At 36.4% G+C, this 9155-nt stretch overlaps 2 pseudogenes; one reads left to right on the top strand and one right to left on the bottom strand.

Moving 5' to 3' along the window:
- The first annotated feature begins 3361 nt into the window (after positions 1-3361).
- LOC143671907 (poly(A) polymerase alpha pseudogene) lies at positions 3362-3984 on the top strand (annotated as a pseudogene).
- Positions 3985-8082: 4098 nt separating this feature from the next.
- LOC143670472 (serine/threonine-protein phosphatase 2A 55 kDa regulatory subunit B alpha isoform pseudogene) lies at positions 8083-8947 on the bottom strand (annotated as a pseudogene).
- Between the last annotated feature and the right edge of the window lie 208 nt (positions 8948-9155).

Below are 9155 nucleotides of genomic sequence, written 5' to 3'. Positions count from 1 at the left end.
GCTAAAATTTATTAATGAATTACTTTGTAACATGGGCATTAAAAATGTTATGCAATGTTTCCCTTTAGGTTAAGCAAATATTTCTCATCCCCACTCTGTTCCTGGGTGTATTTCTTAGGTTTTGTTTTGTATTCTCTTTGCATGCTGTATGGCAGTGGTCACATTTCATTCTTTTTCCATGTGAGTATCCCCTTATTGCAGCACCATTTCTGGAATTTTTGCTTTGGTTTTTTTTATTGTTGTTGTTCTAGTTTGTTTGTTTTTGGGAAGTGCATGGGCCAGGAATCAAACCCGGGTCTCCTGTATGACAGGTGGGAATTCTACCACTGAAATACCATCACATCCTCCCTGCATGTATTTCAAATCTCATGAATCTTCTTTGCAAGAATTTAGGCTCCAAGAGTGCATGAACTTTTCATCTATTTTGTTCACTTATGCATTCCAAGTACCTGGAATATTGCCTACCACTTATTAGGTTCTCTATAAAATGTTTGTTGAATGCATGAATAATTCAAATTCTCCTAATTAGAAAATTTTGTAATTGAAACATGGACTTTGATGAAGTTTAATTTCTTGATGGATATTGAAGAAATATTTTTCTATGAAAATGAATAGTGTAAGTATATTTGTTTGGAAAGTGTTTGAACTACCATCAGAAAACAAGCTGAGCTTTAAAAGCACCTTTCAAAAATTACTATGCTAATTTCACTCACTCTTTAAAAAATCTATTCACTAAAGTAAATCTTTTATGAAGACCCTTATAATTTTTAGTTTAATTTAATGGCTATAGAATTATAAGTCATAAAACAATATCTCCTTTAAGTTATCGTTTATGTTTTCCTAAGTCAATCTTTTTATGTCTTCAGAGTCATCTCTCCAACTAATTAAGGTGAGAGTGTGCTATTATCAGTTAAAAAAATATTAAGAGGATGTCATCAAGATAGTGATATAAGAATTCCCTGGAAATTTTTCCTATAGAGACAACTAAATAAAAGGGCTGATCCTACTCAAGTGGAACTCTGGAGAGTGATAGAAACTGAAAAAAGGCTCCAGTAACACAGAACTGAAGAAAAAAGAACATTAAAAAAGAAGGTAGGAAATCTCAAACTCAGAACTGCCTTTCTGGACCCCTATCTCACACTTGGTCATGCAAGATTTAAGGGTCACACAATGGCATCACTCCAGCCCAGGGCACCTCCTGTGGTGGCTGCAGACCACAAAGCACCTACCCATGGCAGTGACTTAGAACCCCACAAACAATCAAGTATGGGGACCCAAGGCCACATAGACTCCAGGTGAGGCCCCAACATCAGCAAGTGGGCATATGCAAAGTGGCCCCCCGGACATAAGACTGTTGGCAAATGGTGCACACATCAACTTGGACTCTAATTACTAGGGCACATAAATGAAAAAATGAACTCTGCTACCATTTAGCCACCTGAGGAAGACTATCCTAACATGGAAGTTACCAGAAACCTAAAAACCATGCAAAAAAAAGGAAGGGAAGTAAAGCACTATAAGTCAAGGTGGGCCCAAGACTAAAAATTGTAGTGAAAAAGTGGCCTTGTGCACAGGAGAGTAGTTGAGCAAATCAAAACCACTGGGGAGGAAAATTTGTATAAAAACAATGGGAACTTCCCTTTTTTCCTTCCTTGAGGAGAAACAGAAGAAACAAAATCCTTTCAACAGTCAAACATAATAGGATAATTGTCATGATCAGGTTCATGTGTCAACTTGGTTAGGTGGTGGTACCCAGTCATCTGGTTGGGCAAGTACTGGCCTGTCTGTTGCTATAAGGATATTTCATGGACTTAAATCATGATTACACTAGCTGCATTCATAGCTGATTGCTTTTGTAATGAGCTAAGGGAAGTGTCTTCTGCAATGAGTGATGCTTAATCTAATCACTGGGAGACTTTTAAGGAGGATTCAAAAGATGCAGCCACTCTTCCTGTTTCAACCAGTGAGTCTCTCCTGTGGAATTCATCCAGACCCGTCTTTGGAGTTGCCAGCTTCACAGCCTGCCATATGAATTTTGGACTCTACCATTCCCACAGTTGTCCAGCTGCTTCTCTTGAGAGTTCATTGAGGAACTTCATCAGAGTTACCAGCTTGCAGGTTGCCCTACAGACCTTGGACCCTTACATTCCCATGGTTCCCCAGCCAACCTCTCCTGAGAATTTGTTGAGGACCTTCATTGGGGTTACCAGCTTGTGGCCTGCCCTATAGACCTTGGACTCTACATTCCCAGGTTATGTGAGACACTTTTTAAAATTTTATATCTAGAGATATCTCCTTCTGATTCTGTTTCTCTAGAGAACCCTAGCTAATACAGTAATCTTGAAAGTTTCAGTGCAATAGGGAAAAGGGCAGGTTTGGAAAAAACTGAGAAAATTTGAACACTCAAACATAGACTTCTCTAAAGGTCTAGTTTAAGTTTGGTCAAGCCTTGAAGATCATTAACACAGAGAGAATCTGCAATAAAACCATAGGCAAGAGGGAAAAACTGACTTCCAGAGTTAGCATATAAATATAACCAAATATTCAGACATCAGGAAAAGATCACAAGTCATATAAAGAAACAGGAAGATATGGCTCATTATGCAAACAAATTAAAACTTCAAAGAAAACATAGAATTGGAAAAACTTATCAAAGAAATTCAAACAAATCTAAAGCAATAAGGAGATAAAGGAAAATATGGATAGAAATAAACTATATATGGATGTAGAGTTAAAGGACATTTAAAAGACATGTGTGAACAAAAAGAATAATTAGAAAGTTGAAAAAGGAACATAACAGAACTTATGGAGTGAAGAAGACAATAATGGAGATTAAAACTACACTAAAGACATACAATAGCAGATTTGAACAGGCAGAAGAAAGAATCAGTGAACCAGAGGAAGGGATCATCAAATAATACTGTTGGAAGAACAGATAAAGAAAATAAATTTAAAATGTGAGGAGAGCCTAAGGGACTTGTGCGAAAACATGAAGTATATGATATACACATTATGGAAGTTCCAAAAGAGGAAGAGAAAGAAAGAGGGTCAGAAAGATTATTTAAGGAAGTAATTGTTGAAAATTTTCCAATTCTTATGAAAGATATTAATATACATGCCCAAGAATGTACAATATACTCCAAGACACCTACTAAAATGTAAAATGCCAAAGCTGAGAGAATTCTAAAAGCAACAAGAGAAAAGTGATTTGCCATTTACTGGGAATACTTAATAAGTGGGGTTTGGGCCCAGGGCCAAGGCAAGCACCCCTTCCCTCCCACCTCAGGGGATTATGCCCAGCATGGCAGCAGCAACAGTTGAGTGGTAGGTGGGAAGTGACTAGATGGTGTAGTCACAGGAGATGGTGTTTTTTCCAATTACAGTGGTGGGATCACAGCCAACACAACCACCACAGAAGCACTGTGGCATTACCTCTCCTATCAGCTTACCAGCCCTCAAGGAGACTGACTGTGTAATTACATAGAAACTGTTTGAGACTCTGAAGCCTTTTGGAGTTTGTGAAGAAGAAGAGGAACTGCAGTGCAGGATTTTAATTTTGGAAAATTAAACAACCTGATAAAAGAGTGGATTCGAGAAATGAGTGAAAAAAAGAATCTTCCACAATCTGTAATTGAAAATGTTGGAGGAAAAAATTTTATATTCAGATCCTACAGATTAGAAGTACACACAAAAGGCACCAATATTGATGCACTGTGTGTTGTACCAAGACAAATTGATTGAAGTGATTTTTTCACCTCATTCTATGATAAATTGAAATTAAAGGAAGAAGTTAAAGATTTAAGAGCCATTGAAAAGAGATTTGTACCAGTTATCAAACTATATTTTCTTGGCATAGAGATTGATATTTTGTCTGCCATATTAGCACTGCAAACTCTTCCAGAAGGTTTGGACCTATGAGATGTCAGTCTGCTTAACTTCAAATGTTATCTCTTTTGGAAAGACTACCCTACAACACCCAGGTAGACTTGGTGCTTCCAATGTTCTTTATGCATGATTAAATTATAGCAATTCTTATGATACTGTACTTTAATTGTTCATTTGCATGCCAGTTTCATTTGACCAGAAGATTCTAGCAGTGTCTGGCCAAGTTATTCATCCCTCCCCTGGACTTTTGGACTGAGCATACACATATATTACATCATTTAGCACATTATTTGTTGTTTACATATCTCCCTATCACACTAGAATGTGAACTGTGTCCTCAGTGACCAGATCAGCACCTGACACGTGGTAGATGCCCAATAAATCCTGATTAAATACATAGAAGAATCCAATGAATGCAGCAAATGGGGCGAGATGAAGGTATAGAACTGGCGAAAGCACCATGCATTTTATAAACCACAAGAATTACCATTCCAAGTTCAATAGATTCATTTCCAAGAAGCCATCCATGGTTTAGGACAATGGTTCTCAAATCTGGCTACATGTTCAATCACCTGGCTAAATGCCACAATCAGCTTTTAAAGTTAATGATGCCAAAACCAAAATGCTTGAAAAGACATTTCTCAAAAGAAGATATGCAAATAGCCAATAAGTAAATGAAAATGTGGTCAACATTATTAGTCATTAGGGAAATTCAAATAAAAAACAAAATGAAGTAGCATTTCACACCCACCAGACACCTACTATGAAGAAGACAGAAAATAACAAGTGTTGAAGAGAATGTAGAGAACAGGAACAATTTTTCATTGTTGGTGGGAATGTAAAATGGTGCAGCCACTATGGGAAACAGTTTAGCAATTCCTCATATGACCTGGCAATGCCAATTCTAGGTATATATGTAAAAGAATTGAAAGCAGAGTCTCAAACAAATATTTGTTCCAATGTTCATAGTGGTCAAAAGATGGAAGCAAGAAAAGGATTCATCAGCAGATGAATGAATAAACAAAATATAGAATACACATACAGTGGAATATTATTCAGTCATAAAAGGAATGATGTCCTGATACATGCTACAACATGGATTAACTTTGATGATATCATACTGAGTGAAATAATCGGATGCAAAAGGACAAATGTTGTATGATCTCACTTATAGAAAATTCATAGAGTCAGAAACTAGAATGCAGGTTACCAGGATCAGGGAGGGGATAGGGAAGGGGGAGCTAATGCTTAATTTGTACAATGTTTCTGTTTGGGTTGATGAAAAAATTTTGGTAGTGATGATGGTGATGGTAGGAAAACATTGTGAATAAACATTGTATGATCTCAATATTTTTTAATTTATTGAGACTTGTTTTGTGACCCAAAATTTTATCCATCTTGGAGAATGATCCATGTACATGCAATAAGAATTCATTCTCAATTTTAGTTGGGTGTAGTGTTCCATATATGTCTGTTAGTTATAATTGATTACTGTACCATAAAGATCTGTACTTCTTTATTGCTCTGATTAATGTTCTATCCACTATTGAGTAATGTGTTAATGTCTCCTACCTTTAATGAAGAATTATCAATTTCTTCCTTCAAATATTTCAGTATTTGCTTCATACATTTGGGGATTCTACTTTTAGGTGCATATGTTTTATAGTACTTACATCTTCCTGCTGAATTGCCCTTTTTTCAGTACATAATGACCATCTTTGTCTCTCATAACTGTTTTTGACTTAAAGTCTACTTTATCCAATATTAGTATAACCACCCCAGCTCTGATTTGGCTACTACTTGAGTAGTATATTTTTTCCATCCTTTTCCCTTCCAGCTACTTGGGTCTTTGAATTTAAGGTCTGTCTGTTGCAGACAACCTATAGTTGGGTCAGGCTTCTTATTCCATTCTGAAAATCTCTGCCTTTTGACTGGAGTGTTTAATCCATTTACTTTTAAGTCACTACTGGTAATATGGGAATTTCTTCTGCCATTTTGCTATTTATCCTTTGTAAGTTTTATACATCATTTTCCGCCTTGCTTCTGATAATTCCTAATTTTATATTTATTAGTTTTTTGTGTGTTGTACCATATTGAGTCCCTTCTCACTTCCAACTGTATGTATTTTCCACCTGTTTTTCTTATGGCCACCATGAGTTTAGAATTTTACATCCTAAATATATGGCAATCATATTTTGTTTGATACCAATTTAACTTCAATAGTACATACATGCACTTTTCCTAAAATCTTTTGCACCCCCACCATTGTTTTCACTTGTTTCCACATATATCATTGTACATTATATGTCAATAGAGATTTATCTTACTTTTTATGCATCTGTACTTTAGCACCTGTAGGAAGTAAGAAGCAGAGTTACAGACCATACAATGCAATACAATAATCCTGGCAATTATAATTGCCCAAATGGTTTTCTTTACCACAGGTCTTTATTTTTATGCTGCTTTGAACTACTGTCCATTGTCCTTTACTTCAGTGCTGAAGAATTCCCTTTAACATTGCTTGTTGGGCAGGTCTAGTGATGATGAATTCCCTCAGCTTTTGTTTATCTGAGAATGTCTTTATCTCTCTTCATTTTTGTAAGTAATTCCCACTGGATATAAAATTATTGGCTGATAGTCATTTTATTTCTGCACTTTAAGAATTTCAAATTACTGTCTTCTTGCCTTCCATGGTTTCTGATGAAAAATCAACAATCTAATTGGAATTCTCTTGTACATAACACATTGCTTTTCTCTTACACTTTCAAACTTTCTTCATATCCTTTGCTTTAGTGTGATTAATGGGGTATTTTTTCTTTCTGTTTGTTCTGTTTGGTGTTCTCTAAGCTTCTTTGATGTGCATATTCATGTCTTTGGCTAAGTTTGCAATGTTCTTTGAGTATTCCTTCTGCTCTTTCCTCTCCTTCTTCTCTTTCTGGGACTGCCGTAATGTGCATATTGGTTCATTTGATGGTGTCCCAGAGGTGTCTTAGGCTATTTTCACTTTGAATATTTCTTTTTTCTTTCTGCTTATCAGCCTGCTTCATTTCAAGTGTCTTATCTTCAAGGTCACCAATTCTTCTGCCAGCTCCAACCTGCTTTTCAAACCCTTCTGAGAATTTTTCATGTCAGCTATTGCAGTCGTCAATTACAGTGGTTCTGTGTGATTCCTTTTTAAAATTTCTATGTCTTTAGTTGGACTCTTGTATTTCTCATTCATTGTCCTCCTGACATTCTTTAGTTCTTTCTCTGTATTTTCCATCATTTCTTTGTATAGTTTTAGGTCATTTTTTAAAATCTTTGTTTAGTATGCCCACATTATCATCTTCTTCCTTAGTGTTTTTTACATTTTTTATTCTATTTCCTTTTTTGGGCCACCATGTCCTATTTACTTGCTTGTCTTGGTACTCTTTTGTTACACAACATACATTTTAATACTTTAAATAGTTAATTCTGGTATTTATAACCCGAGATGTCTGTTTCTTAGTTTTGTAACCAGCAGAGATTTTCTTCATGGGAAGACTCAGGGTGATCTCTGATGGCCTTCTCTCCAGGCCCCTGGGTTCCAAGAAGTTTCCCCAGGATGATTTCTTTATGCTTCTCCAAAGGCCTTGGCTGAGCTGCGAGTGCTGAGATGAGGTCTGCTGGGCTGCTTGGGCTGTGCTACCTTGCACTCTCTCATTTAAGCACCAGCCAATTAAGTCAAACATCACTCATTGCAGCAGACACACCTCCTAACCGACTGCAGATGTAATGAGCAACAGATGAGGTTCACATACCATTGGCTTCTGTCTGCAGCAACAAGACTAGGTATGCTCACCTGACCAAGTTGACAACTGAATCTAACTAACACAGAAGGCTTTCACTGTGTTTGACGTCATCACAATGGAAGGCATAAAAGTGGAGTAAATCAATTTAATACAGTCCAATCTAGTCCATTAGGCAAGATGGTACAAGAAATCATGTAAATTAAAAGTGCCCTACCCTTACCTAATTGTCCAGCAGACATGGAAAACAACACAGTGATTCATCCACAGAGCTTTCTCCATGTAGCTATAAAAATGTGTTGTCAAATGGCACATTGTTAAACACTGGAAAGGGATGCCACAATGGACTCCTCTCCTTTATAGGTATGAATACTAGATTCAACTATCTCAACTAAGCAGGAAGTGGGATTTTCTGCTAGGAATGCCAATCTTAATTCACTTTGTCTTGAAATATATACAGTAGTTTTGTAGTTGCTACAGCACTGATATTTTCCTTGGGGTGCCATGCTGTATGAAATATTTTCTTGTTGAAATCTGGGCTGTGAACACTTGTTTCATCTTTCTTTCACCTGCCACTTGCACAAAATTTGTGTGGCCTCAAAACAGTGAGAGGTTTATTATTTTCCTGTGATGCTTTTAGGGTTATGTCTCACTTTGTGTTCCTTTCAAACATTCTGGAGAAATTATTATAAGGTCCAGTCATAACAACACTGTTAGATACATTCCAACAACATTCAAATTTGTCAAATATGCAGTCATTTTCATACAGTGAACAAAGTTTACTTCTGAGGTATTCATGAACATGATAAGTTTCAACAGGACTGTTTTCCATTTTTAAGTCCCAAATTTTGACTGACAAATAGCCTGTAGTCATCATATATCAACCACTATGGCTGAATTTTATATCAGAAATAGAGCATATTATTTTTTAAAAAATGACCTGTTACTGGGATCTTCAGGTTCTTCAAACAGTTTAGAAAGCCTATCACAGAGGCCAGATGGCTTCATGTCACATAACCAAATAGTTCCTTTACTATTGTGGTATACAAATGTGTTACAGCTGTTTGGATGAAATTCTGCTGCCATAATCACCTCTGTTTGTTCTTCCATACTGGCAGGCTTGATATCCACAATATTAAAACTTTCTTTCCATGATTTCTAGATGCAAAAAATTAATCAGCAAATTATCTTCAGATAAATATGTTTCATAATCACTATATAGAAATGGAGTTGATGTGATATGTGTGAGCATTGGCAAATATTCTTTGTGGACTGCCTTCAACTGTTAGATCCATGGACCTAAAGACTGATACCCACAGTGTGGTAACTGTAGTAGGATCTCTATATAACTTCCATCTTCCTCTTTCTAGTTATATCCTTCTGGTCTTTTGTCGCTTTCACTGATTTTCCATAATTTTATTGTTTTATCATTGGTAGACAATAAAAACTGAGCAGCATTTTTCTGGGGCAACCACCGAATTTTGTTGATCTCTTCTATTTCTA

This window comes from Tamandua tetradactyla, chromosome X (assembly GCF_023851605.1).
Source record: "Tamandua tetradactyla isolate mTamTet1 chromosome X, mTamTet1.pri, whole genome shotgun sequence".
In the NCBI taxonomy this organism is placed as follows: Eukaryota; Metazoa; Chordata; class Mammalia; order Pilosa; family Myrmecophagidae; genus Tamandua; species Tamandua tetradactyla.
Note: the sequence above shows the minus strand (reverse complement) of the source record. Positions and strands in the feature narration are given on the sequence as shown.